Raw genomic sequence first — 26,786 nt, forward strand, 5'->3', positions numbered from 1 at the left:
GGTGTAAGTGCCCTCAGCCAGCAGCCACAGGCACTGGTGTGGTGTAAGTGACCTCAGCCAGCAGCCACAGGCCCTGGTGTGGTGTAAGTGGCCTCAGCCAGCAGCCACAGGCCCTGGTGTGGTGTAAGTGCCCTCAGCCAGCAGCCACAGGCACTGGTGTGGTGTAAGTGACCTCAGCCAGCAGCCACAGGCCCTGGTGTGGTGTAAGTGGCCTCAGCCAGCAGCCACAGGCCCAGGTGTGGTGTAAGTGGCCTCAGCCAGTGCCACAGGCCCTGGTGTGGTGTAAGTGGCCTGAGCAAGAGTCACAGACCCTGGTGTGGTGTAATTGGCCTCAATAGCAACTAATGCCCTGGTGTGGTGTAGGTGGCCTCAGCCAGCAGCCACAGGCCCTGGTGTGGTGTAAGTGGCCTGAGCAAGAGCCACAGACCCTGGTGTGGTGTAATTGGCCTCAATAGCAACTAATGCCCTGGTGTGGTGTAAGTGGCCTCAGCCAGCAGCCACAGGCCCTGGTGTGGTGTAAGTGGCCTCAGCCAGCAGCCACAGGCCCTGATGTGGTGTAAGTGGCCCCAGCCGGTCACTCAGGCCCTGGTGTGGTGTAGGTGGCATCAGCTAGCAGCACAAGACATTGGAAAACAGCCAAAAGCAATGTCGTTAATGTGCCCTCATTAATGGGCAGCTGCTTTTGGTCTTTTAATACACCCCTTCTCTGGATCAAAAGCGGTTCAATGACATGAAAATGAAAGGCTTACAGCACCAGGTATTCCCAGGTAGTCTCCCATCCAAGTACTAACCAAGCCCAGCCCTGCTTAGCTTCCGAGATCAGACGAGGTCGGGCGTGCTCAGGGTGGTATGGCCGTAAGCTGCTGGCCCCAGCACAATGTCTCAATTTATGGATTCAACTGATTAGGTGGCAAGTACCTGAAGTTACGAAGACAATCCTTTAACCATACCTGCATGTTTGCATAATACCCTAACCCAAAGGCTCAGTTTAGCATTTATCTAACAGCACAGGCCCTGGATTGTTGAAGATGGCCTCAGGAACCAGCACAGGTTCTGGTGTGTTGTACATGGCCACAGCTAGCAGCACAGGGCCTGGTTTGGTGAAGATGGCCTCGGCCAGAAGCGCAGGGCCTGGTGTGATGTGAGTGGCCTGAGCAAGAGCCACAGGCCCTGGTGTGGTGTAAGTGGCCTCAGCCAGAAGCCACAGGCACTGGTGTGGTGTAAGTGGCCTCAGCCAGCAGCCACAGGCCCTGGTGTGGTGTAAGTGGCCTCAGCCAGCAGCCACAGGCCCTGGTGTGGTGTAAGTGGCCTCAGCCAGCAGCCACAGGCCCTGGTGTGGTGTAAGTGGCCTCAGCCAGAGCCACAGGCCCTGGTGTGGTGTAAGTGGCCTCAGCCAGCAGCCACAGGCCCTGGTGTGGTGTAAGTGGCCTCAATAGCAACTAATGCCCTGGTGTGGTGTAAGTGGCCTCAGCCAGCAGCCACAGGCCCTGGTGTGGTGTAAGTGGCCTGAGCAAGAGCCACAGACCCTGGTGTGGTGTAATTGGCCTCAATAGCAACTAAGGCCCTGGTGTGGTGTAGGTGGCCTCAGCCAGCAGCCACAGGCCCTGGTGTGGTGTAAGTGGCCTCAGCCAGCAGCCACAGGCCCTGGTGTGGTGTAAGTGGCCTCAGCCAGAGCCACAGGCCCTGGTGTAGTGTAAGTGGCCTCAGCCAGTGCCACAGGCCCTGGTGTGGTGTAAGTGGCCTGAGCAAAAGCCACAGACCCTGGTGTGGTGTAATTGGCCTCAATTGCAACTAATGCCCTGTTGTGGTGTATGTGGCCTCAGCCAGCAGCCACAGGCCCTGGTGTGGTGTAAGTGGCCTCAGCCAGTGCCACAGGCCCTGGTGTGGTGTAAGGGGCCTCAATAGCAACTAATGCCCTGGTGTGGTGTAAGTGGCCTCAGCCAGCAGCCACAGGCACTGGTGTGGTGTAAGTGGCCTCAGCCAGCAGCCACAGGCCCTGGTGTGGTGTAAGTGGCCTCAGCCAGCAGCCACAGGCCCTGGTGTGGTGTAAGTGGCCTGAGCCAGCAGCCACAGGCCCTGGTGTGGTGTAAGTGGCCTCAGCCAGAAGCCACAGGCACTGGTGTGGTGTAAGTGCCCTCAGCCAGCAGCCACAGGCACTGGTGTGGTGTAAGTGACCTCAGCCAGTGCCACAGGCCCTGGTGTGGTGTAAGTGGCCTGAGCAAGAGCCAAAGACCCTGGTGTGGTGTAATTGGCCTCAATAGCAACTTATGCCCTGGTGTGGTGTAAGTGGCCTCAGCCAGCAGCCACAGGCCCTGGTGTGGTGTAAGTGGCCTCAATAGCAACTAATGCCCTGGTGTGGTGTAAGTGGCCTCAGCCAGCAGCCACAGGCCCTGGTGTGGTGTAAGTGGCCTCAGCCAGCAGCCACAGGCCCTGGTGTGGTGTAAGTGGCCTGAGCAAGAGCCACAGACCCTGGTGTGGTGTAATTGGCCTCAATAGCAACTAATGCCCTGTTGTGGTGTATGTGGCCTCAGCCAGCAGCCACAGGCCCTGGTGTGGTGTAAGTGGCCTCAGCCAGTGCCACAGGCCCTGGTGTGGTGTAAGGGGCCTCAATAGCAACTAATGCCCTGGTGTGGTGTAAGTGGCCTCAGCCAGCAGCCACAGGCACTGGTGTGGTGTAAGTGGCCTCAGCCAGCAGCCACAGGCCCTGGTGTGGTGTAAGTGGCCTCAGCCAGCAGCCACAGGCCCTGGTGTGGTGTAAGTGGCCTGAGCCAGCAGCCACAGGCCCTGGTGTGGTGTAAGTGGCCTCAGCCAGAAGCCACAGGCACTGGTGTGGTGTAAGTGCCCTCAGCCAGCAGCCACAGGCCCTGGTGTGGTGTAAGTGACCTCAGCCAGCAGCCACAGGCCCTGGTGTGGTGTAAGTGGCCTCAGCCAGCAGCCACAGGCCCTTGTGTGGTGTAAGTGGCCTCAGCCAGTGCCACAGGCCCTGGTGTGGTGTAAGTGGCCTGAGCAAGAGTCACAGACCCTGGTGTGGTGTAATTGGCCTCAATAGCAACTAATGCCCTGGTGTGGTGTAGGTGGCCTCAGCCAGCAGCCACAGGCCCTGGTGTGGTGTAAGTGGCCTCAGCCAGTGCCACAGGCCCTGGTGTGGTGTAAGTGGCCTGAGCAAGAGCCACAGGCCCTGGTGTGGTGTAAGTGGCCTCAGCCAGCAGCCACAGGCCTTGGTGTGGTGTAAGTGGCCTGAGCAAGAGCCACAGGCCCTGGTGTGGTGTAAGTGGCCTCAGCCAGAAGCCACAGGCACTGGTGTGGTGTAAGTGCCCTCAGCCAGCAGCCACAGGCCCTGGTGTGGTGTAAGTGACCTCAGCCAGCAGCCACAGGCCCTGGTGTGGTGTAAGTGGCCTCAGCCAGCAGCCACAGGCCCTGGTGTGGTGTAAGTGGCCTCAGCCAGTGCCACAGGCCCTGGTGTGGTGTAAGTGGCCTGAGCAAGAGTCACAGACCCTGGTGTGGTGTAATTGGCCTCAATAGCAACTAATGCCCTGGTGTGGTGTAGGTGGCCTCAGCCAGCAGCCACAGGCCCTGGTGTGGTGTAAGTGGCCTCAGCCAGTGCCACAGGCCCTGGTGTGGTGTAAGTGGCCTGAGCAAGAGCCACAGACCCTGGTGTGGTGTAATTGGCCTCAATAGCAACTAATGCCCTGGTGTGGTGTAAGTGGCCTCAGCCAGCAGCCACAGGCCCTGGTGTGGTGTAAGTGGCCTCAGCCAGCAGCCACAGGCCCTGATGTGGTGTAAGTGGCCCCAGCCGGTCACTCAGGCCCTGGTGTGGTGTCGGTGGCATCAGCTAGCAGCACAAGACATTGGAAAACAGCCAAAAGCAATGTCGTTAATGTGCCCTCATTAATGGGCAGCTGCTTTTGGTCTTTTAATACACCCCTTCTCTGGATCAAAAGCGGTTCAATGACATGAAAATGAAAGGCTTACAGCACCAGGTATTCCCAGGTAGTCTCCCATCCAAGTACTAACCAAGCCCAGCCCTGCTTAGCTTCCGAGATCAGACGAGGTCGGGCGTGCTCAGGGTGGTATGGCCGTAAGCTGCTGGCCCCAGCACAATGTCTCAATTTATGGATTCAACTGATTAGGTGGCAAGTACCTGAAGTTACGAAGACAATCCTTTAACCATACCTGCATGTTTGCATAATACCCTAACCCAAAGGCTCAGTTTAGCATTTATCTAACAGCACAGGCCCTGGATTGTTGAAGATGGCCTCAGGAACAAGCACAGGGCCTGGTGTGTTGTACATGGCCACAGCAAGAAGCACAGGGCCTGGTTTGGTGAAGATGGCCTCGGCCAGAAGCACAGGGCCTGGTGTGGTATGAGTGGCCTGAGCAAGAGCCACAGGCCCTGGTGTGGTGTAAGTGGCCTGAGCAAGAGCCACAGGCCCTGGTGTGGTGTAAGTGGTCTCAGCCAGCAGCCACAGGCCCTGGTGTGGTGTAGGTGGCCTCAGCCAGCAGCCACAGGCCCTTGTGTGGTGTAAGTGGCCTCAGCCAGCAGCCACAGGCCCTGGTGTGGTGTAAGTGGCCTGAGCAAGAGCCACAGACCCTGGTGTGGTGTAATTGGCCTCAATAGCAACTAAGGCCCTGGTGTGGTGTAGGTGGCCTCAGCCAGCAGCCACAGGCCTTGGTGTGGTGTAAGTGGCCTCAGCCAGAGCCACAGGCCCTGATGTGGTGTAAGTGGCCCCAGCCGGTCACTTAGGCCCTGGTGTTGTGTAGGTGGCATCAGCTAGCAGCCACAGGCCCTGGTGTGGTGTAAGTGGCCTCAGCCAGAGCCACAGACCCTGATGTGGTGTAATTGGCCTCAATAGCAACTAAGGCCCTGGTGTGGTGTAGGTGGCCTCAGCCAGCAGCCACAGGCCCTGGTGTGGTGTAAGTGGCCTCAGCCAGCAGCCACAGGCCCTGGTGTGGTGTAAGTGGCCTCAGCCAGAGCCACAGGCCCTGATGTGGTGTAAGTGGCCCCAGCCGGTCACTCAGGCCCTGGTGTGGTGTAGGTGGCATCAGCTAGCAGCACAAGACATTGGAAAAGAGCCAAAAGCAGTGTCGTTAATGTGCCCTCATTAATGGGCAGCTGCTTTTGGTCTTTTAATACACCCCTTCTCTGGATCAAAAGCGGTTCAATGACATGAAAATGAAAGGCTTACAGCACCAGGTATTCCAAGGAAGTCTCCCATCCAAGTACTAACCAAGCCCAGCCCTGCTTAGCTTCCGAGATCAGACGAGGTCGGGCGTGCTCAGGGTGGTATGGCCGTAAGCTGCTGGCCCCAGCACAATGTCTCAATTTATGGATTCAAGTGATTAGGTGGCAAGTACCTGAAGTTACGAAGACAATCCTATAACCATACCCGCATGTTTGCATAATACCCTAACCAAAAGGCTCAGTTTAGCATTTATCCAACAGCACAGGCCCTGGATTGTTGAAGATGGCCTCAGGAACCAGAACAGGGCCTGGTGTGTTGTACATGGCCACAGCTAGCAGCACAGGGCCTGGTTTGGTGAAGATGGCCTCGGCCAGAAGCACAGGGCCTGGTGTGATATGAGTGGCCTGAGCAAGAGCCACAGGCCCTGGTGTGGTGTAAGTGGCCTGAGCAAGAGCCACAGGCCCTGGTGTGGAGTAAGTGGCCTGAGCAAGAGCCACAGGCCCTGGTGTGGTGTAAGTGGCCTGAGCAAGAGCCACAGGCCCTGGTGTGGTGTAATTGGCCTCAATAGCAACTAAGGCCCTGGTGTGGTGTATGTGGCCTCAGCCAGCAGCCACAGGCCCTGGTGTGGTGTAAGTGGCCTGAGAAGCAAATAAGGCCGTATTGTGGTGTATGTGGCCTCAGCCAGGAGCCACAGGCCCTGGTGTGGTGTAAGTGGCCTGAGCAAGAGCCACAGACCCTGGTGTGGTGTAAGTGGCCTCAGCCAGCAGCCACAGGCCTTGGTGTGGTGTAAGTCGCCTCAGCCAGAAGCCACAGGCACTGGTGTGGTGTAAGTGGCCTCAGCCAGCAGCCACAGGCCCTGGTGTGGTGTAAGTGGCCTCATCCAGAGCCACAGGCCCTGGTGTGGTGTAAGTGGCCTCAGAAGCAAATAAGGCCGTGGTGTGGTGTAAGTGGCCTCAGCCAGAAGCCACAGGCACTGGTGTGGTGTAAGTGGCCTCAGCCAGCAGCCACAGGCCCTGGTGTGGTGTAAGTGACTTCAGCCAGTGCCACAGGCCCTGGTGTGGTGTAAGTGGCCTGAGCAAGAGCCACCGACCCTGGTGTGGTGTAATTGGCCTCAATAGCAACTAATGCCCTGGTGTGGTGTAGGTGGCCTCAGCCAGCAGCCACAGGCCCTGGTGTGGTGTAAGTGGCCTCAGCCAGTGCCACAGGCCCTGGTGTGGTGTAAGGGGCCTCAATAGCAACTAATGCCCTGGTGTGGTGTAAGTGGCCTCAGCCAACAGCCACAGGCCCTGGTGTGGTGTAAGTGGCCTGAGCCAGTGCCACAGGCCCTGGTGTGGTGTAAGTGGCCTCAGCCAGTGCCACAGGCCCTGGTGTGGTGTAAGTGGCCTCAGCCAGTGCCACAGGCCCTGGTGTGGTGTAAGGGGCCTCAATAGCAACTAATGCCCTGGTGTGGTGTAAGTGGCCTCAGCCAGCAGCCACTGGCACTGGTGTGGTGTAAGTGGCCTCAGCCAGCAGCCACAGGCCCTGGTGTGGTGTAAGTGGCCTCAGCCAGCAGCCACAGGCCCTGGTGTGGTGTAAGTGGCCTGAGCCAGCAGCCACAGGCCCTGGTGTGGTGTAAGTGGCCTCAGCCAGAAGCCACAGGCCCTGGTGTGGTGTAAGTGCCCTCAGCCAGCAGCCACAGGCCCTGGTGTGGTGTAAGTGACCTCAGCCAGCAGCCACAGGCCCTGGTGTGGTGTAAGTGGCCTCAGCCAGCAGCCACAGGCCCTGGTGTGGTGTAAGTGGCCTCAGCCAGTGCCACAGGCCCTGGTGTGGTGTAAGTGGCCTGAGCAAGAGTCACAGACCCTGGTGTGGTGTAATTGGCCTCAATAGCAACTAATGCCCTGGTGTGGTGTAGGTGGCCTCAGCCAGCAGCCACAGGCCCTGGTGTGGTGTAAGTGGCCTCAGCCAGTGCCACAGGCCCTGGTGTGGTGTAAGTGGCCTCAGCCAGTGCCACAGGCCCTGGTGTGGTGTAAGTGGCCTGAGCAAGAGCCACAGACCCTGGTGTGGTGTAATTGGCCTCAATAGCAACTAATGCCCTGGTGTGGTGTAGGTGGCCTCAGCCAGCAGCCACAGGCCCTGGTGTGGTGTAAGTGGCCTCAATAGCAACTAATGCCCTGGTGTGGTGTAAGTGGCCTCAGCCAGCAGCCACAGGCCCTGGTGTGGTGTAAGTGGCCTGAGCAAGAGCCACAGACCCTGGTGTGGTGTAATTGGCCTCAATAGCAACTAAGGCCCTGGTGTGGTGTAGGTGGCCTCAGCCAGCAGCCACAGGCCCTGGTGTGGTGTAAGTGGCCTCAGCCAGCAGCCACAGGCCCTGGTGTGGTGTAAGTGGCCTCAGCCAGCAGCCACAGGCCCTGATGTGGTGTAAGTGGCCCCAGCCGGTCACTCAGGCCCTGGTGTGGTGTAGGTGGCATCAGCTAGCAGCACAAGACATTGGAAAACAGCCAAAAGCAATGTCGTTAATGTGCCCTCATTAATGGGCAGCTGCTTTTGGTCTTTTAATACACCCCTTCTCTGGATCAAAAGCGGTTCAATGACATGAAAATGAAAGGCTTACAGCACCAGGTATTCCCAGGTAGTCTCCCATCCAAGTACTAACCAAGCCCAGCCCTGCTTAGCTTCCGAGATCAGACGAGGTCGGGCGTGCTCAGGGTGGTATGGCCGTAAGCTGCTGGCCCCAGCACAATGTCTCAATTTATGGATTCAACTGATTAGGTGGCAAGTACCTGAAGTTACGAAGACAATCCTTTAACCATACCTGCATGGTTGCATAATACCCTAACCCAAAGGCTCAGTTTAGCATTTATCTAACAGCACAGGCCCTGGATTGTTGAAGATGGCCTCAGGAACCAGCACAGGGCCTGGTGTGTTGTACATGGCCACAGCTAGCAGCACAGGCCCTGGTGTGGTGTAAATGGCCTCAGCCAGCAGCCACAGGCCCTGGTGTGGTGTAAGTGGCCTCAGCCAGAGCCACAGGCCCTGGTGTGGTGTAAGTGGCCTCAGCCAGTGCCACAGGCCCTGGTGTGGTGTAAGTGGCCTGAGCAAGAGCCACAGACCCTGGTGTGGTGTAACTGGCCTCAATAGCAACTAATGCCCTGGTGAGGTGTAGGTGGCCTCAGCCAGCAGCCACAGGCCCTGGTGTGGTGTAAGTGGCCTCAGCCAGTGCCACAGGCCCTGGTGTGGTGTAAGGGGCCTCAATAGCAACTAATGCCCTGGTGTGGTGTAAGTGGCCTCAGCCAGCAGCCACAGGCACTGGTGTGGTGTAAGTGGCCTCAGCCAGCAGCCACAGGCCCTGGTGTGGTGTAAGTGGCCTCAGCCAGCAGCCACAGGCCCTGGTGTGGTGTAAGTGGCCTGAGCCAGCTGCCACAGGCCCTGGTGTGGTGTAAGTGGCCTCAGCCAGAAGCCACAGGCACTGGTGTGGTGTAAGTGCCCTCAGCCAGCAGCCACAGGCCCTGGTGTGGTGTAAGTGACCTCAGCCAGCAGCCACAGGCCCTGGTGTGGTGTAAGTGGCCTCAGCCAGCAGCCACAGGCCCTGGTGTGGTGTAAGTGCCCTCAGCCAGCAGCCACAGGCCCTGGTGTGGTGTAAGTGGCCTCAGCCAGTGCCACAGGCCCTGGTGTGGTGTAAGTGGCCTGAGCAAGAGTCACAGACCCTGGTGTGGTGTAATTGGCCTCAATAGCAACTAATGCCCTGGTGTGGTGTAGGTGGCCTCAGCCAGCAGCCACAGGCCCTGGTGTGGTGTAAGTGGCCTCAGCCAGTGCCACAGGCCCTGGTGTGGTGTAAGGGGCCTCAATAGCAACTAATGCCCTGGTGTGGTGTAAGTGGCCTCAGCCAGCAGCCACAGGCACTGGTGTGGTGTAAGTGCCCTCAGCCAGCAGCCACAGGCCCTGGTGTGGTGTAAGTGGCCTCAGCCAGCAGCCACAGGCACTGGTGTGGTGTAAGTGCCCTCAGCCAGCAGCCACAGGCCCTGGTGGGGTGTAAGTGGCCTCAGCCAGCAGCCACAGGCCCTGGTGTGGTGTAAGTGGCCTGAGCAAGAGCCACAGGCCCTGGTGTGGTGTAAGTGGCCTCAGCCAGAAGCCACAGGCACTGGTGTGGTGTAAGTGCCCTCAGCCAGCAGCCACAGGCACTGGTGTGGTGTAAGTGACCTCAGCCAGCAGCCACAGGCCCTGGTGTGGTGTAAGTGGCCTCAGCCAGCAGCCACAGGCCCTGGTGTGGTGTAAGTGCCCTCAGCCAGCAGCCACAGGCACTGGTGTGGTGTAAGTGACCTCAGCCAGCAGCCACAGGCCCTGGTGTGGTGTAAGTGGCCTCAGCCAGCAGCCACAGGCCCAGGTGTGGTGTAAGTGGCCTCAGCCAGTGCCACAGGCCCTGGTGTGGTGTAAGTGGCCTGAGCAAGAGTCACAGACCCTGGTGTGGTGTAATTGGCCTCAATAGCAACTAATGCCCTGGTGTGGTGTAGGTGGCCTCAGCCAGCAGCCACAGGCCCTGGTGTGGTGTAAGTGGCCTGAGCAAGAGCCACAGACCCTGGTGTGGTGTAATTGGCCTCAATAGCAACTAATGCCCTGGTGTGGTGTAAGTGGCCTCAGCCAGCAGCCACAGGCCCTGGTGTGGTGTAAGTGGCCTCAGCCAGCAGCCACAGGCCCTGATGTGGTGTAAGTGGCCCCAGCCGGTCACTCAGGCCCTGGTGTGGTGTAGGTGGCATCAGCTAGCAGCACAAGACATTGGAAAACAGCCAAAAGCAATGTCGTTAATGTGCCCTCATTAATGGGCAGCTGCTTTTGGTCTTTTAATACACCCCTTCTCTGGATCAAAAGCGGTTCAATGACATGAAAATGAAAGGCTTACAGCACCAGGTATTCCCAGGTAGTCTCCCATCCAAGTACTAACCAAGCCCAGCCCTGCTTAGCTTCCGAGATCAGACGAGGTCGGGCGTGCTCAGGGTGGTATGGCCGTAAGCTGCTGGCCCCAGCACAATGTCTCAATTTATGGATTCAACTGATTAGGTGGCAAGTACCTGAAGTTACGAAGACAATCCTTTAACCATACCTGCATGTTTGCATAATACCCTAACCCAAAGGCTCAGTTTAGCATTTATCTAACAGCACAGGCCCTGGATTGTTGAAGATGGCCTCAGGAACCAGCACAGGTTCTGGTGTGTTGTACATGGCCACAGCTAGCAGCACAGGGCCTGGTTTGGTGAAGATGGCCTCGGCCAGAAGCGCAGGGCCTGGTGTGATGTGAGTGGCCTGAGCAAGAGCCACAGGCCCTGGTGTGGTGTAAGTGGCCTCAGCCAGAAGCCACAGGCACTGGTGTGGTGTAAGTGGCCTCAGCCAGCAGCCACAGGCCCTGGTGTGGTGTAAGTGGCCTCAGCCAGCAGCCACAGGCCCTGGTGTGGTGTAAGTGGCCTCAGCCAGCAGCCACAGGCCCTGGTGTGGTGTAAGTGGCCTCAGCCAGAGCCACAGGCCCTGGTGTGGTGTAAGTGGCCTCAGCCAGCAGCCACAGGCCCTGGTGTGGTGTAAGTGGCCTCAATAGCAACTAATGCCCTGGTGTGGTGTAAGTGGCCTCAGCCAGCAGCCACAGGCCCTGGTGTGGTGTAAGTGGCCTGAGCAAGAGCCACAGACCCTGGTGTGGTGTAATTGGCCTCAATAGCAACTAAGGCCCTGGTGTGGTGTAGGTGGCCTCAGCCAGCAGCCACAGGCCCTGGTGTGGTGTAAGTGGCCTCAGCCAGCAGCCACAGGCCCTGGTGTGGTGTAAGTGGCCTCAGCCAGAGCCACAGGCCCTGGTGTAGTGTAAGTGGCCTCAGCCAGTGCCACAGGCCCTGGTGTGGTGTAAGTGGCCTGAGCAAAAGCCACAGACCCTGGTGTGGTGTAATTGGCCTCAATTGCAACTAATGCCCTGTTGTGGTGTATGTGGCCTCAGCCAGCAGCCACAGGCCCTGGTGTGGTGTAAGTGGCCTCAGCCAGTGCCACAGGCCCTGGTGTGGTGTAAGGGGCCTCAATAGCAACTAATGCCCTGGTGTGGTGTAAGTGGCCTCAGCCAGCAGCCACAGGCACTGGTGTGGTGTAAGTGGCCTCAGCCAGCAGCCACAGGCCCTGGTGTGGTGTAAGTGGCCTCAGCCAGCAGCCACAGGCCCTGGTGTGGTGTAAGTGGCCTGAGCCAGCAGCCACAGGCCCTGGTGTGGTGTAAGTGGCCTCAGCCAGAAGCCACAGGCACTGGTGTGGTGTAAGTGCCCTCAGCCAGCAGCCACAGGCACTGGTGTGGTGTAAGTGACCTCAGCCAGTGCCACAGGCCCTGGTGTGGTGTAAGTGGCCTGAGCAAGAGCCAAAGACCCTGGTGTGGTGTAATTGGCCTCAATAGCAACTTATGCCCTGGTGTGGTGTAAGTGGCCTCAGCCAGCAGCCACAGGCCCTGGTGTGGTGTAAGTGGCCTCAATAGCAACTAATGCCCTGGTGTGGTGTAAGTGGCCTCAGCCAGCAGCCACAGGCCCTGGTGTGGTGTAAGTGGCCTCAGCCAGCAGCCACAGGCCCTGGTGTGGTGTAAGTGGCCTGAGCAAGAGCCACAGACCCTGGTGTGGTGTAATTGGCCTCAATAGCAACTAATGCCCTGTTGTGGTGTATGTGGCCTCAGCCAGCAGCCACAGGCCCTGGTGTGGTGTAAGTGGCCTCAGCCAGTGCCACAGGCCCTGGTGTGGTGTAAGGGGCCTCAATAGCAACTAATGCCCTGGTGTGGTGTAAGTGGCCTCAGCCAGCAGCCACAGGCACTGGTGTGGTGTAAGTGGCCTCAGCCAGCAGCCACAGGCCCTGGTGTGGTGTAAGTGGCCTCAGCCAGCAGCCACAGGCCCTGGTGTGGTGTAAGTGGCCTGAGCCAGCAGCCACAGGCCCTGGTGTGGTGTAAGTGGCCTCAGCCAGAAGCCACAGGCACTGGTGTGGTGTAAGTGCCCTCAGCCAGCAGCCACAGGCCCTGGTGTGGTGTAAGTGACCTCAGCCAGCAGCCACAGGCCCTGGTGTGGTGTAAGTGGCCTCAGCCAGCAGCCACAGGCCCTTGTGTGGTGTAAGTGGCCTCAGCCAGTGCCACAGGCCCTGGTGTGGTGTAAGTGGCCTGAGCAAGAGTCACAGACCCTGGTGTGGTGTAATTGGCCTCAATAGCAACTAATGCCCTGGTGTGGTGTAGGTGGCCTCAGCCAGCAGCCACAGGCCCTGGTGTGGTGTAAGTGGCCTCAGCCAGTGCCACAGGCCCTGGTGTGGTGTAAGTGGCCTGAGCAAGAGCCACAGGCCCTGGTGTGGTGTAAGTGGCCTCAGCCAGCAGCCACAGGCCTTGGTGTGGTGTAAGTGGCCTGAGCAAGAGCCACAGGCCCTGGTGTGGTGTAAGTGGCCTCAGCCAGAAGCCACAGGCACTGGTGTGGTGTAAGTGCCCTCAGCCAGCAGCCACAGGCCCTGGTGTGGTGTAAGTGACCTCAGCCAGCAGCCACAGGCCCTGGTGTGGTGTAAGTGGCCTCAGCCAGCAGCCACAGGCCCTGGTGTGGTGTAAGTGGCCTCAGCCAGTGCCACAGGCCCTGGTGTGGTGTAAGTGGCCTGAGCAAGAGTCACAGACCCTGGTGTGGTGTAATTGGCCTCAATAGCAACTAATGCCCTGGTGTGGTGTAGGTGGCCTCAGCCAGCAGCCACAGGCCCTGGTGTGGTGTAAGTGGCCTCAGCCAGTGCCACAGGCCCTGGTGTGGTGTAAGTGGCCTGAGCAAGAGCCACAGACCCTGGTGTGGTGTAATTGGCCTCAATAGCAACTAATGCCCTGGTGTGGTGTAAGTGGCCTCAGCCAGCAGCCACAGGCCCTGGTGTGGTGTAAGTGGCCTCAGCCAGCAGCCACAGGCCCTGATGTGGTGTAAGTGGCCCCAGCCGGTCACTCAGGCCCTGGTGTGGTGTCGGTGGCATCAGCTAGCAGCACAAGACATTGGAAAACAGCCAAAAGCAATGTCGTTAATGTGCCCTCATTAATGGGCAGCTGCTTTTGGTCTTTTAATACACCCCTTCTCTGGATCAAAAGCGGTTCAATGACATGAAAATGAAAGGCTTACAGCACCAGGTATTCCCAGGTAGTCTCCCATCCAAGTACTAACCAAGCCCAGCCCTGCTTAGCTTCCGAGATCAGACGAGGTCGGGCGTGCTCAGGGTGGTATGGCCGTAAGCTGCTGGCCCCAGCACAATGTCTCAATTTATGGATTCAACTGATTAGGTGGCAAGTACCTGAAGTTACGAAGACAATCCTTTAACCATACCTGCATGTTTGCATAATACCCTAACCCAAAGGCTCAGTTTAGCATTTATCTAACAGCACAGGCCCTGGATTGTTGAAGATGGCCTCAGGAACCAGCACAGGTTCTGGTGTGTTGTACATGGCCACAGCTAGCAGCACAGGGCCTGGTTTGGTGAAGATGGCCTCGGCCAGAAGCGCAGGGCCTGGTGTGATGTGAGTGGCCTGAGCAAGAGCCACAGGCCCTGGTGTGGTGTAAGTGGCCTCAGCCAGAAGCCACAGGCACTGGTGTGGTGTAAGTGGCCTCAGCCAGCAGCCACAGGCCCTGGTGTGGTGTAAGTGGCCTCAGCCAGAGCCACAGGCCCTGGTGTGGTGTAAGTGGCCTCAGCCAGTGCCACAGGCCCTGGTGTGGTGTAAGTGGCCTGAGCAAGAGCCACAGACCCTGGTGTGGTGTAATTGGCCTCAATAGCAACTAATGCCCTGGTGAGGTGTAGGTGGCCTCAGCCAGCAGCCACAGGCCCTGGTGTGGTGTAAGTGGCCTCAGCCAGTGCCACAGACCCTGGTGTGGTGTAATTGGCCTCAATAGCAACTAATGCCCTGGTGAGGTGTAGGTGGCCTCAGCCAGCAGCCACAGGCCCTGGTGTGGTGTAAGTGGCCTGAGCAAGAGCCACAGACCCTGGTGTGGTGTAATTGGCCTCAATAGCAACTAATGCCCTGGTGAGGTGTAGGTGGCCTCAGCCAGCAGCCACAGGCCCTGGTGTGGTGTAAGTGGCCTCAGCCAGTGCCACAGGCCCTGGTGTGGTGTAAGGGGCCTCAATAGCAACTAATGCCCTGGTGTGGTGTAAGTGGCCTCAGCCAGCAGCCACAGGCACTGGTGTGGTGTAAGTGGCCTCAGCCAGCAGCCACAGGCCCTGGTGTGGTGTAAGTGGCCTCAGCCAGCAGCCACAGGCCCTGGTGTGGTGTAAGTGGCCTGAGCCAGCTGCCACAGGCCCTGGTGTGGTGTAAGTGGCCTCAGCCAGAAGCCACAGGCACTGGTGTGGTGTAAGTGCCCTCAGCCAGCAGCCACAGGCCCTGGTGTGGTGTAAGTGACCTCAGCCAGCAGCCACAGGCCCTGGTGTGGTGTAAGTGGCCTCAGCCAGCAGCCACAGGCCCTGGTGTGGTGTAAGTGGCCTCAGCCAGTGCCACAGGCCCTGGTGTGGTGTAAGTGGCCTGAGCAAGAGTCACAGACCCTGGTGTGGTGTAATTGGCTTCAATAGCAACTAATGCCCTGGTGTGGTGTAGGTGGCCTCAGCCAGCAGCCACAGGCCCTGGTGTGGTGTAAGTGGCCTCAACCAGTGCCACAGGCCCTGGTGTGGTGTAAGGGGCCTCAATAGCAACTAATGCCCTGGTGTGGTGTAAGTGGCCTCAGCCAGCAGCCACAGGCACTGGTGTGGTGTAAGTGGCCTCAGCCAGCAGCCACAGGCCCTGGTGTGGTGTAAGTGGCCTCAGCCAGTGCCACAGGCCCTGGTGTGGTGTAAGTGGCCTGAGCAAGAGCCACAGACCCTGGTGTGGTGTAATTGGCCTCAATAGCAACTAAGGCCCTGGTGTGGTGTAAGTGGCCTCAGCCAGAAGCCACAGGCACTGGTGTGGTGTAAGTGGCCTCAGCCAGCAGCCACAGGCCCTGGTGTGGTGTAAGTGGCCTCAGCCAGCAGCCACAGGCCCTGGTGTGGTGTAAGTGGCCTCAGCCAGAGCCACAGGCCCTGGTGTGGTGTAAGTGGCCTGAGCAAGAGCCACAGACCCTGGTGTGGTGTAATTGGCCTCATTAGCAACTAATGCCCTGGTGTGGTGTAGGTGGCCTCAGCCAGGAGCCACAGGCCCTGGTGTGGTGTAAGTGGCCTCAGCCAGCAGCCACAGGCCCTGGTGTGGTGTAAGTGGCCTCAGCCAGTGCCACAGGCCCTGGTGTGGTGTAAGTGGCCTGAGCAAGAGTCACAGACCCTGGTGTGGTGTAATTGGCTTCAATAGCAACTAATGCCCTGGTGTGGTGTAGGTGGCCTCAGCCAGCAGCCACAGGCCCTGGTGTGGTGTAAGTGGCCTCAACCAGTGCCACAGGCCCTGGTGTGGTGTAAGGGGCCTCAATAGCAACTAATGCCCTGGTGTGGTGTAAGTGGCCTCAGCCAGCAGCCACAGGCACTGGTGTGGTGTAAGTGGCCTCAGCCAGCAGCCACAGGCCCTGGTGTGGTGTAAGTGGCCTCAGCCAGTGCCACAGGCCCTGGTGTGGTGTAAGTGGCCTGAGCAAGAGCCACAGACCCTGGTGTGGTGTAATTGGCCTCAATAGCAACTAAGGCCCTGGTGTGGTGTAAGTGGCCTCAGCCAGAAGCCACAGGCACTGGTGTGGTGTAAGTGGCCTCAGCCAGCAGCCACAGGCCCTGGTGTGGTGTAAGTGGCCTCAGCCAGCAGCCACAGGCCCTGGTGTGGTGTAAGTGGCCTCAGCCAGAGCCACAGGCCCTGGTGTGGTGTAAGTGGCCTCAGCCAGTGCCACAGGCCCTGGTGTGGTGTAAGTGGCCTGAGCAAGAGCCACAGACCCTGGTGTGGTGTAATTGGCCTCAATAGCAACTAATGCCCTGGTGTGGTGTAGGTGGCCTCAGCCAGCAGCCACAGGCCCTGGTGTGGTGTAAGTGGCCTCAATAGCAACTAATGCCCTGGTGTGGTGTAAGTGGCCTCAGCCAGCAGCCACAGGCCCTGGTGTGGTGTAAGTGGCCTCAGCCAGCAGCCACAGGCCCTGGTGTGGTGTAAGTGGCCTCAGCCAGCAGCCACAGGCCCTGATGTGGTGTAAGTGGCCCCAGCCGGTCACTCAGGCCCTGGTGTGGTGTAGGTGGCATCAGCTAGCAGCACAAGACATTGGAAAACAGCCAAAAGCAATGTCGTTAATGTGCCCTCATTAATGGGCAGCTGCTTTTGGTCTTTTAATACACCCCTTCTCTGGATCAAAAGCGGTTCAATGACATGAAAATGAAAGGCTTACAGCACCAGGTATTCCCAGGTAGTCTCCCATCCAAGTACTAACCAAGCCCAGCCCTGCTTAGCTTCCGAGATCAGACGAGTTCGGGCGTGCTCAGGGTGGTATGGCCGTAAGCTGCTGGCCCCAGCAAAATGTCTCAATTTATGGATTCAACTGATTAGGTGGCAAGTACCTGAAGTTACGAAGACAATCCTTTAACCATACCTGCATGTTTGCATAATACCCTAACCCAAAGGCTCAGTTTAGCATTTATCTAACAGCACAGGCCCTGGATTGTTGAAGATGGCCTCAGGAACCAGCACAGGGCCTGGTGTGTTGTACATGGCCACAGCTAGCAGCACAGGGCCTGGTTTGGTGAAGATGGCCTCGGCCAGAAGCGCAGGGCCTGGTGTGATGTGAGTGGCCTGAGCAAGAGCCACAGGCCCTGGTGTGGTCTAAGTCGCCTCAGCCAGAAGCCACAGGCACTGGTGTGGTGTAAGTGGCCTCAGCCAGCAGCCACAGGCCCTGGTGTGGTGTAAGTGGCCTCAGCCAGAAGCCACAGGCACTGGTGTGGTGTAAGTGGCCTCAGCCAGCAGCCACAGGCCCTGGTGTGGTGTAAGTGGCCTCAGCCAGTGCCACAGGCCCTGGTGTGGTGTAAGTGGCCTGAGCAAGAGCCACAGACCCTGGTGTGGTGTAATTGGCCTCAATAGCAACTAATGCCCTGGTGTGGTGTAGGTGGCCTCAGCCAGCAGCCACAGGCCCTGGTGTGGTGTAAGTGGCCTCAATAGCAACTAATGCCCTGGTGTGGTGTAAGTGGCCTCGGCCAGCAGCCACAGGGCCTGGTGTGATAGGAGTGGCCTGAGCAAGAGCCACAGGCCCTGGTGTGGAGTAAGTGGCCTGAGCAAGAGCCACAGGCCCTGGTGTGGTGTAAGTGGCCTCAGCCAGAGCCACAGGCCCTGGTGTGGTGTAAGTGGCCTCAGAAGCAAATAAGGCCGTGGTGTGGTGTAAGTGGCCTCAGCCAGAGCCACAGGCCCTGGTGTGGTGTAAGTGGCCTCAATAGCAACTAAGGCCCTGGTGTGGTGTAAGTGGCCTCATCCAGCAGCCACAGGCCTTGGTGTGGTGTAAGTCGCCTCATCCAGCAGCCACAGGCCCTGGTGTGGTAAAAGTGGCCTGAGCAAGAGCCACAGACCCTGGTGTGGTGTAATTGGCCTCAATAGCAAGTAAGGCCCTGGTGTGGTGTAGGTGGCCTCAGCCAGCAGCCACAGGCCCTGGTGTGGTGTAAGTGGCCTCAGCCAGCAACCACAGGCCCTGATGTGGTGTAAGTGGCCCCAGCCGGTCACTCAGGCCCTGGTGTGGTGTAAGTGGCATCAGCTAGCAGCACAAGACATTGGAAAACAGCCAAAAGCAATGTCGTTAATGTGCCCTCATTAATGGGCAGCTGCTTTTGGTCTTTTAATACACCCCTTCTCTGGATCAAAAGCGGTTCAATGACATGAAAATGAAAGGCTTACAGCACCAGGTATTCCAAGGAAGTCTCCCATCCAAGTACTAACCAAGCCCAGCCCTGCTTAGCTTCCGAGATCAGACGAGGTCGGGCGTGCTCAGGGTGGTATGGCCGTAAGCTGCTGGCCCCAGCACAATGTCTCAATTTATGGATTCAACTGATTAGGTGGCAAGTACCTGAAGTTACGAAGACAATCCTATAACCAAAACTGCATGTTTGCATAATACCCTAACCCAAAGGCTCAGTTTAGCATTTATCCAACAGCACAGGCCCTGGATTGTTGAAGATGGCCTCAGGAACCAGAACAGGGCCTGGTGTGTTGTACATGGCCACAGCTAGCAGCACAGGGCCTGGTTTGGTGAAGATGGCCTCGGCCAGAAGCACAGGGCCTGGTGTGATATGAGTGGCCTGAGCAAGAGCCACAGGCCCTGGTGTGGAGTAAGTGGCCTGAGCAAGAGCCACAGGCCCTGGTGTGGTGTAAGTGGCCTGAGCAAGAGCAACAGGCCCTGGTGTGGTGTAATTGGCCTCAATAGCAACTAAGGCCCTGGTGTGGTGTATGTGACCTCAGCCAGCAGCCACAGGCCCTGGTGTGGTGTAAGTGGCCTCAGAAGCAAATAAGGCCGTGGTGTTGTGTATGTGGCCTCAGCCAGCAGCCACAGGCCCTTGGTGTGGTGTAAGTGGCCTCAGCCAGCAGCCACAGGCCCTGGTGTGGTGTGGGTGGCCTCAGCCAGCAGCCACAGGCCCTTGGTGTGGTGTAAGTCGCCTCATCCAGCAGCCACAGGCCCTGATGTGGTGTAAGTGGCCTCAGCCAGAGCCACAGGCCCTGGTGTGGTGTAAGTTGCCTCAGCCAGAGCCACAGGGTCTGGTGTGATATGAGTGGCCTGAGCAAGAGCCACAGGCCCTGGTGTGGTGTAAGTGGCCTCAGCCAGCAGCCACAGGCCCTGGTGTGGTGTGGGTGGCCTCAGCCAGCAGCCACAGGCCCTTGGTGTGGTGTAAGTCGCCTCATCCAGCAGCCACAGGCCCTGATGTGGTGTAAGTGGCCTCAGCCAGAGCCACAGGCCCTGGTGTAGTGTAAGTGGCCTCAGCCAGAGCCACAGGCCCTGATGTGGTGTAAGTGGCCCCAGCCGGTCACTCAGGCCCTGGTGTGGTGTAGGTGGCATCAGCTAGCAGCACAAGACATTGGAAAACAGCCAAAAGCAGTGTCGTTAATGTGCCCTCATTAATGGGCAGCTGCTTTTGGTCTTTTAATACACCCCTTCTCTGGATCAAAAGCGGTTCAATGACATGAAAATGAAAGGCTTACAGCACCAGGTATTCCCAGGCAGTCTCCCATCCAAGTACTAACCAAGCCCAGCCCTTCTTAGCTTCCGAGATCAGACGAGGTCGGGCGTGCTCAGGGTGGTATGGCCGTAAGCTGCTGGCCCCAGCACAATGTCTCAATTTATGGATTCAACTGATTAGGTGGCAAGTACCTGAAGTTACGAAGACAATCCTATAACCATACCTGCATGTTTGCATAATACCCTAACCCAAAGGCTCAGTTTGGCATTTATCTAACAGCACAGGCCCTGGATTGTTGAAGATGGCCTCAGGAACCAGCACAGGGCCTGGTGTGTTGTACATGGCCACAGCAAGCAGCACAGGGCCTGGTTTGGTGAAGATGGCCTCGGCCAGAAGCACAGGGTCTGGTGTGATATGAGTGGCCTGAGCAAGAGCCACAGGCCCTGGTGTGGTGTAAGTGGCCTCAGCCAGCAGCCACTGGCCCTGGTGTGGTGTGGGTGGCCTCAGCCAGCAGCCACAGGCCCTTGTGTGGTGTAAGTGGCCTCAGCCAGCAGCCACAGGCCCTGGTGTGGTGTAAGTGACCTCAGCCAGTGCCACAGGCCCTGGTGTGGTGTAATTGGCCTCAATAGCAACTAAGGCCCTGGTGTTGTGTATGTGGCCTCAGCCAGCAGCCACAGGCCCTGGTGTGGTGTAAGTGGCCTCAATAGCAACTAATGCCCTGGTGTGGTGTAAGTGGCCTCAGCCAGCAGCCACAGGCACTGGTGTGGTGTAAGTGCCCTCAGCCAGCAGCCACAGGCCCTGGTGTGGTGTAAGTGGCATGAGCAAGAGCCACAGGCACTGGTGTGGTGTAAGTGGCCTCAGCCAGAAGCCACAGGCACTGGTGTGGTGTAAGTGCCCTCAGCCAGCAGCCACAGGCCCTGGTGTGGTGTAAGTGGCCTCAGCCAGCAGCCACAGGCCCTGGTGTGGTGTAAGTGGCCTCAGCCAGCAGCCACAGGCCCTGGTGTGGTGTAAGTGGCCTCAGCCAGTGCCACAGGCCCTGGTGTGGTGTAAGTGGCCTGAGCAAGAGCCACAGACCCTGGTGTGGTGTAATTGGCCTCAATAGCAACTAATGCCCTGGTGTGGTGTAAGTGGCCTCAGCCAGCAGCCACAGGCCCTGGTGTGGTGTAAGTGGCCTCAGCCAGCAGCCACAGGCCCTGATGTGGTGTAAGTGGCCCCAGCCGGTCACTCAGGCCCTGGTGTGGTGTAGGTGGCATCAGCTAGCAGCACAAGACATTGGAAAACAGCCAAAAGCAATGTCGTTAATGTGCCCTCATTAATGGGCAGCTGCTTTTGGTCTTTTAATACACCCCTTCTCTGGATCAAAAGCGGTTCAAAGACATGAAAATGAAAGGCTTACAGCACCTGGTATTCCAAGGAAGTCTCCCATCCAAGTACTAACCAAGAACAGCCCTGCTTAGCTTCCGAGATCAGACGTGGTCGGGCATGCTCAGGGTGGTATGGCCGTAAGCTGCTGGCCCCAGCACAATGTCTCAATTTATGGATTCAAGTGATTAGGTGGCAAGTACCTGGAGTTACGAAGACAATCCTATAACCATACCTGCATGTTTGCATAATACCCTAACCCAAAGGCTCAGTTTAGCATTTATCCAACAGCACAGGCCCTGGATTGTTGAAGATGGCCTCAGGAACAAGAACAGGGCCTGGTGTGTTGTACATGGTCACAGCTAGCAGCACAGGGCCTGGTTTGGTGAAGATGGCCTCGGCCAGAAGCGCAGGGCCTGGTGTGATATGAGTGGCCTGAGCAAGAGCCACAGGCCCTGGTGTGGTGTAAGTGGCCTGAGCAAGAGCCACAGGCCCTGGTGTGGTGTAAGTGGCCTCAGCCAGAGCCACAGGCCCTGGTGTGGTGTAAGTGGCCTCAGAAGCAAATAAGGCCGTGGTGTGGTGTAAGTGGCCTCAGCCAGAGCCACAGGCCCTGGTGTGGTGTAAGTGGCCTCAATAGCAACTAAGGCCCTGGTGTTGTGTAAGTGGCCTCATCCAGCAGCCACAGGCCTTGGTGTGGTGTAAGTCGCCTCATCCAGCAGCCACAGGCCCTGGTGTGGTGTAAGTGGCCTGAGCAAGAGCCACAGACCCTGGTGTGGTGTAATTGGCCTCAATAGCAAGTAAGGCCCTGGTGTGGTGTAGGTGGCCTCAGCCAGCAGCCACAGGCCCTGGTGTGGTGTAAGTGGCCTCAGCCAGCAACCACAGGCCCTGATGTGGTGTAAGTGGCCCCAGCCGGTCACTCTGGCCCTGGTGTGGTGTAAGTGGCATCAGCTAGCAGCACAAGACATTGGAAAACAGCCAAAAGCAATGTCGTTAATGTGCCCTCATTAATGGGCAGCTGCTTTTGGTCTTTTAATACACCCCTTCTCTGGATCAAAAGCGGTTCAATGACATGAAAATGAAAGGCTTACAGCACTAGGTATTCCAAGGAAGTCTCCCATCCAAGTACTAACCAAGCCCAGCCCTGCTTAGCTTCCGAGATCAGACGAGGTCGGGCGTGCTCAGGGTGGTATGGCCGTAAGCTGCTGGCCCCAGCACAATGTCTCAATTTATGGATTCAACTGATTAGGTGGCAAGTACCTGAAGTTACGAAGACAATCCTATAACCATACCTGCATGTTTGCATAATACCCTAACCCAAAGGCTCAGTTTAGCATTTATCCAACAGCACAGGCCCTGGATTGTTGAAGATGGCCTCAGGAACCAGAACAGGGCCTGGTGTGTTGTACATGGCCACAGCTAGCAGCACAGGGCCTGGTTTGGTGAAGATGGCCTCGGCCAGAAGCACAGGGCCTGGTGTGATATGAGTGGCCTGAGCAAGAGCCACAGGCCCTGGTGTGGAGTAAGTGGCCTGAGCAAGAGCCACAGGCCCTGGTGTGGTGTAAGTGGCCTGAGCAAGAGCAACAGGCCCTGGTGTGGTGTAATTGGCCTCAATAGCAACTAAGGCCCTGGTGTGGTGTATGTGGCCTCAGCCAGCAGCCACAGGCCCTGGTGTGGTGTAAGTGGCCTCAGAAGCAAAAAAGGCCATGGTGTTGTGTATGTGGCCTCAGCCAGCAGCCACAGGCCCTTGGTGTGGTGTAAGTGGCCTCAGCCAGCAGCCACAGGCCCTGGTGTGGTGTAGGTGGCCTCAGCCAGCAGCCACAGGCCCTTGGTGTGGTGTAAGTCGCCTCATCCAGCAGCCACAGGCCCTGATGTGGTGTAAGTGGCCTCAGCCAGAGCCACAGGCCCTGGTGTGGTGTAAGTGGCCTCAGCCAGAGCCACAGGGTCTGGTGTGATATGAGTGGCCTGAGCAAGAGCCACAGGCCCTGGTGTGGTGTAAGTGGCCTCAGCCAGCAGCCACAGGCCCTGGTGTGGTGTGGGTGGCCTCAGCCAGCAGCCACAGGCCCTTGGTGTGGTGTAAGTCGCCTCATCCAGCAGCCACAGGCCCTGATGTGGTGTAAGTGGCCTCAGCCAGAACCACAGGCCCTGGTGTAGTGTAAGTGGCCTCAGCCAGTGCCACAGGCCCTGGTGTGGTGTAAGTGGCCTGAGCAAGAGCCACAGACCCTGGTGTGGTGTAATTGGCCTCAATAGCAACTAATGCCCTGGTGTGGTGTAGGTGGCCTCAGCCAGCAGCCACAGGCCCTGGTGTGGTGTAAGTGGCCTCAGCCAGCAGCCACAGGCCCTGGTGTGGTGTAAGTGGCCTCAGCCAGCAACCACAGGCCCTGATGTGGTGTAAGTGGCCCCAGCCGGTCACTCTGGCCCTGGTGTGGTGTAAGTGGCATCAGCTAGCAGCACAAGACATTGGAAAACAGCCAAAAGCAATGTCGTTAATGTGCCCTCATTAATGGGCAGCTGCTTTTGGTCTTTTAATACACCCCTTCTCTGGATCAAAAGCGGTTCAATGACATGAAAATGAAAGGCTTACAGCACTAGGTATTCCAAGGAAGTCTCCCATCCAAGTACTAACCAAGCCCAGCCCTGCTTAGCTTCCGAGATCAGACGAGGTCGGGCGTGCTCAGGGTGGTATGGCCGTAAGCTGCTGGCCCCAGCACAATGTCTCAATTTATGGATTCAACTGATTAGGTGGCAAGTACCTGAAGTTACGAAGACAATCCTATAACCATACCTGCATGTTTGCATAATACCCTAACCCAAAGGCTCAGTTTAGCATTTATCCAACAGCACAGGCCCTGGATTGTTGAAGATGGCCTCAGGAACCAGAACAGGGCCTGGTGTGTTGTACATGGCCACAGCTAGCAGCACAGGGCCTGGTTTGGTGAAGATGGCCTCGGCCAGAAGCACAGGGCCTGGTGTGATATGAGTGGCCTGAGCAAGAGCCACAGGCCCTGGTGTGGAGTAAGTGGCCTGAGCAAGAGCCACAGGCCCTGGTGTGGTGTAAGTGGCCTGAGCAAGAGCAACAGGCCCTGGTGTGGTGTAATTGGCCTCAATAGCAACTAAGGCCCTGGTGTGGTGTATGTGGCCTCAGCCAGCAGCCACAGGCCCTGGTGTGGTGTAAGTGGCCTCAGAAGCAAAAAAGGCCATGGTGTTGTGTATGTGGCCTCAGCCAGCAGCCACAGGCCCTTGGTGTGGTGTAAGTGGCCTCAGCCAGCAGCCACAGGCCCTGGTGTGGTGTAGGTGGCCTCAGCCAGCAGCCACAGGCCCTTGGTGTGGTGTAAGTCGCCTCATCCAGCAGCCACAGGCCCTGATGTGGTGTAAGTGGCCTCAGCCAGAGCCACAGGCCCTGGTGTGGTGTAAGTGGCCTCAGCCAGAGCCACAGGGTCTGGTGTGATATGAGTGGCCTGAGCAAGAGCCACAGGCCCTGGTGTGGTGTAAGTGGCCTCAGCCAGCAGCCACAGGCCCTGGTGTGGTGTGGGTGGCCTCAGCCAGCAGCCACAGGCCCTTGGTGTGGTGTAAGTCGCCTCATCCAGCAGCCACAGGCCCTGATGTGGTGTAAGTGGCCTCAGCCAGAACCACAGGCCCTGGTGTAGTGTAAGTGGCCTCAGCCAGTGCCACAGGCCCTGGTGTGGTGTAAGTGGCCTGAGCAAGAGCCACAGACCCTGGTGTGGTGTAATTGGCCTCAATAGCAACTAATGCCCTGGTGTGGTGTAGGTGGCCTCAGCCAGCAGCCACAGGCCCTGGTGTGGTGTAAGTGGCCTCAGCCAGCAGCCACAGGCCCTGGTGTGGTGTAAGTGGCCTCAGCCAGAGCCACAGGCCCTGATGTGGTGTAAGTGGCCCCAGCCGGTCACTCAGGCCCTGGTGTGGTGTAGGTGGCATCAGCTAGCAGCACAAGACATTGGAAAAAAGCCAAAAGCAGTGTCGTTAATGTGCCCTCATTAATGGGCAGCTGCTTTTGGTCTTTTAATACACCCCTTCTCTGGATCAAAAGCAGTTCAATGACATGAAAATGAAAGGCTTACAGCACCAGGTATTCCCAGGCAGTCTCCCATCCAAGTACTAACCAAGCCCAGCCCTGCTTAGCTTCCGAGATCAGACGAGGTCGGGCGTGCTCAGGGTGGTATGGCCGTAAGCTGCTGGCCCCAGCACAATGTCTCAATTTATGGATTCAAGTGATTAGGTGGCAAGTACCTGAAGTTACGAAGACAATCCTATAACCATAACTGCATGTTTGCATAATACCCTAACCCAAAGGCTCAGTTTGGCATTTATCCAACAGCACAGGCCCTGGATTGTTGAAGATGGCTTCTGGAACCAGCACAGGGCCTGGTGTGTTGTACATGGCCACAGCTAGCAGCACAGGGCCTGGTTGGGTGAAGATGGCCTCGGCCAGAAGCACAGGGTCTGGTGTGATATGAGTGGCTTGAGCAAGAGCCACAGGCCCTGGTGTGGTGTAAGTGGCCTCAGCCAGCAGCCACAGGCCCTGGTGTGGTGTAAGTGGCCTCAGCCAGCAGCCACAGGCCCTGGTGTGGTGTAAGTGGCCTCAGCCAGTGCCACAGGCCCTGGTGTGGTGTAATTGGCCTCAATAGCAACTAAGGCCCTGGTGTGGTGTATGTGGCCTCAGCCAGCAGCCACAGGCCCTGGTGTGGTGTACATGGCCACAGCCAGCAGCCACAGGCCCTGGTGTGGTGTAAGTGGCCTCAATAGCAACTAAGGCCCTGGTGTGGTGTAAGTGGCCTCAGCCAGCAGCCACAGGCCTTGGTGTGGTGTAAGTCGCCTCATCCAGCAGCCACAGGCCCTGGTGTGGTGTAAGTGGCCTCAGCCAGCAGCCACAGGCCCTGGTGTGGTGTAAGTGGCCTCAGCCAGTGCCACAGGCCCTGGTGTGGTGTAAGTGGCCTGAGCAAGAGCCACAGACCCTGGTGTGGTGTAATTGGCCTCAATAGCAACTAATGCCCTGGTGTGGTGTAAGTGGCCTCAGCCAGCAGCCACAGGCCCTGGTGTGGTGTAAGTGGCCTCAGCCAGCAGCCACAGGCCCTGATGTGGTGTAAGTGGCCCCAGCCGGTCACTCAGGCCCTGGTGTGGTGTAGGTGGCATCAGCTAGCAGCACAAGACATTGGAAAACAGCCAAAAGCAGTGTCGTTAATGTGCCCTCATTAATGGGCAGCTTCTTTTGGTCTTTTAATACACCCCTTCTCTGGATCAAAAGCGGTTCAATGACATGAAAAAGAAAGGCTTACAGCACCAGGTATTCCCAGGTAGTCTCCCATCCAAGTACTAACCAAGCCCAGCCATGCTTATCTTCCGAGATCAGACGAGGTCGGGCGTGCTCAGGGTGGTATGGCCGTAAGCTGCTGGCCCCAGCACAATGTCTCAATTTATGGATTCAACTGATTAGGTGGCAAGTACCTGAAGTTACGAAGACAATCCTTTAACCATACCTGCATGTTTGCATAATACCCTAACCCAAAGGCTCAGTTTAGCATTTATCTAACAGCACAGGCCCTGGATTGTTGAAGATGGCCTCAGGAACAAGCACAGGGCCTGGTGTGTTGTACATGGCCACAGCAAGAAGCACAGGGCCTGGTTTGGTGAAGATGGCCTCGGCCAGAAGCACAGGGCCTGGTGTGGTATGAGTGGCCTGAGCAAGAGCCACAGGCCCTGGTGTGGTGTAAGTGGCCTGAGCAAGAGCCACAGGCCCTGGTGTGGTGTAAGTGGTCTCAGCCAGCAGCCACAGGCCCTGGTGTGGTGTAGGTGGCCTCAGCCAGCAGCCACAGGCCCTTGTGTGGTGTAAGTGGCCTCAGCCAGCAGCCACAGGCCCTGGTGTGGTGTAAGTGGCCTGAGCAAGAGCCACAGACCCTGGTGTGGTGTAATTGGCCTCAATAGCAACTAAGGCCCTGGTGTGGTGTAGGTGGCCTCAGCCAGCAGCCACAGGCCTTGGTGTGGTGTAAGTGGCCTCAGCCAGAGCCACAGACCCTGATGTGGTGTAATTGGCCTCAATAGCAACTAAGGCCCTGGTGTGGTGTAGGTGGCCTCAGCCAGCAGCCACAGGCCCTGGTGTGGTGTAAGTGGCCTCAGCCAGCAGCCACAGGCCCTGGTGTGGTGTAAGTGGCCTCAGCCAGAGCCACAGGCCCTGATGTGGTGTAAGTGGCCCCAGCC

The 26,786-nt window shown here is 57.7% G+C and overlaps 13 non-coding genes and 1 pseudogene across 13 annotated transcripts; all 14 read right to left on the minus strand.

Moving 5' to 3' along the window:
- Window positions 1-742: 742 nt before the first annotated feature.
- Window positions 743-861, minus strand: LOC145427798 (5S ribosomal RNA). The gene has a single exon (XR_013908340.1). It is a non-coding gene; the product is annotated as a 5S ribosomal RNA (ribosomal RNA).
- A 3,104-nt stretch (window positions 862-3,965) lies between these two features.
- Window positions 3,966-4,084, minus strand: LOC145427799 (5S ribosomal RNA). Its single transcript, XR_013908341.1, has one exon. It is a non-coding gene; the product is annotated as a 5S ribosomal RNA (ribosomal RNA).
- Window positions 4,085-5,179: 1,095 nt separating this feature from the next.
- On the minus strand, window positions 5,180-5,298 carry LOC145426782 (5S ribosomal RNA). The gene has a single exon (XR_013907498.1). It is a non-coding gene; the product is annotated as a 5S ribosomal RNA (ribosomal RNA).
- A 2,468-nt stretch (window positions 5,299-7,766) lies between these two features.
- Window positions 7,767-7,885, minus strand: LOC145427800 (5S ribosomal RNA). Its single transcript, XR_013908342.1, has one exon. It is a non-coding gene; the product is annotated as a 5S ribosomal RNA (ribosomal RNA).
- Window positions 7,886-10,049: 2,164 nt separating this feature from the next.
- LOC145427801 (5S ribosomal RNA) lies at window positions 10,050-10,168 on the minus strand. Its single transcript, XR_013908343.1, has one exon. It is a non-coding gene; the product is annotated as a 5S ribosomal RNA (ribosomal RNA).
- Window positions 10,169-13,272: 3,104 nt separating this feature from the next.
- On the minus strand, window positions 13,273-13,391 carry LOC145427803 (5S ribosomal RNA). Its single transcript, XR_013908345.1, has one exon. It is a non-coding gene; the product is annotated as a 5S ribosomal RNA (ribosomal RNA).
- Window positions 13,392-16,449: 3,058 nt separating this feature from the next.
- Window positions 16,450-16,568, minus strand: LOC145426634 (5S ribosomal RNA). The gene has a single exon (XR_013907344.1). It is a non-coding gene; the product is annotated as a 5S ribosomal RNA (ribosomal RNA).
- A 1,368-nt stretch (window positions 16,569-17,936) lies between these two features.
- LOC145426783 (5S ribosomal RNA) lies at window positions 17,937-18,055 on the minus strand. The gene has a single exon (XR_013907499.1). It is a non-coding gene; the product is annotated as a 5S ribosomal RNA (ribosomal RNA).
- Window positions 18,056-19,232: 1,177 nt separating this feature from the next.
- On the minus strand, window positions 19,233-19,351 carry LOC145427050 (5S ribosomal RNA). Its single transcript, XR_013907774.1, has one exon. It is a non-coding gene; the product is annotated as a 5S ribosomal RNA (ribosomal RNA).
- Window positions 19,352-20,606: 1,255 nt separating this feature from the next.
- On the minus strand, window positions 20,607-20,725 carry LOC145427409 (5S ribosomal RNA; annotated as a pseudogene).
- A 935-nt stretch (window positions 20,726-21,660) lies between these two features.
- LOC145426609 (5S ribosomal RNA) lies at window positions 21,661-21,779 on the minus strand. Its single transcript, XR_013907319.1, has one exon. It is a non-coding gene; the product is annotated as a 5S ribosomal RNA (ribosomal RNA).
- Window positions 21,780-23,153: 1,374 nt separating this feature from the next.
- LOC145426610 (5S ribosomal RNA) lies at window positions 23,154-23,272 on the minus strand. The gene has a single exon (XR_013907320.1). It is a non-coding gene; the product is annotated as a 5S ribosomal RNA (ribosomal RNA).
- A 1,373-nt stretch (window positions 23,273-24,645) lies between these two features.
- LOC145426529 (5S ribosomal RNA) lies at window positions 24,646-24,764 on the minus strand. The gene has a single exon (XR_013907239.1). It is a non-coding gene; the product is annotated as a 5S ribosomal RNA (ribosomal RNA).
- Window positions 24,765-25,860: 1,096 nt separating this feature from the next.
- Window positions 25,861-25,979, minus strand: LOC145427082 (5S ribosomal RNA). Its single transcript, XR_013907806.1, has one exon. It is a non-coding gene; the product is annotated as a 5S ribosomal RNA (ribosomal RNA).
- Window positions 25,980-26,786: the final 807 nt, after the last annotated feature.

This window comes from Astatotilapia calliptera, chromosome 3 (assembly GCF_964374335.1).
Source record: "Astatotilapia calliptera chromosome 3, fAstCal68.1, whole genome shotgun sequence".
Lineage (NCBI taxonomy): Eukaryota > Metazoa > Chordata > Actinopteri > Cichliformes > Cichlidae > Astatotilapia > Astatotilapia calliptera.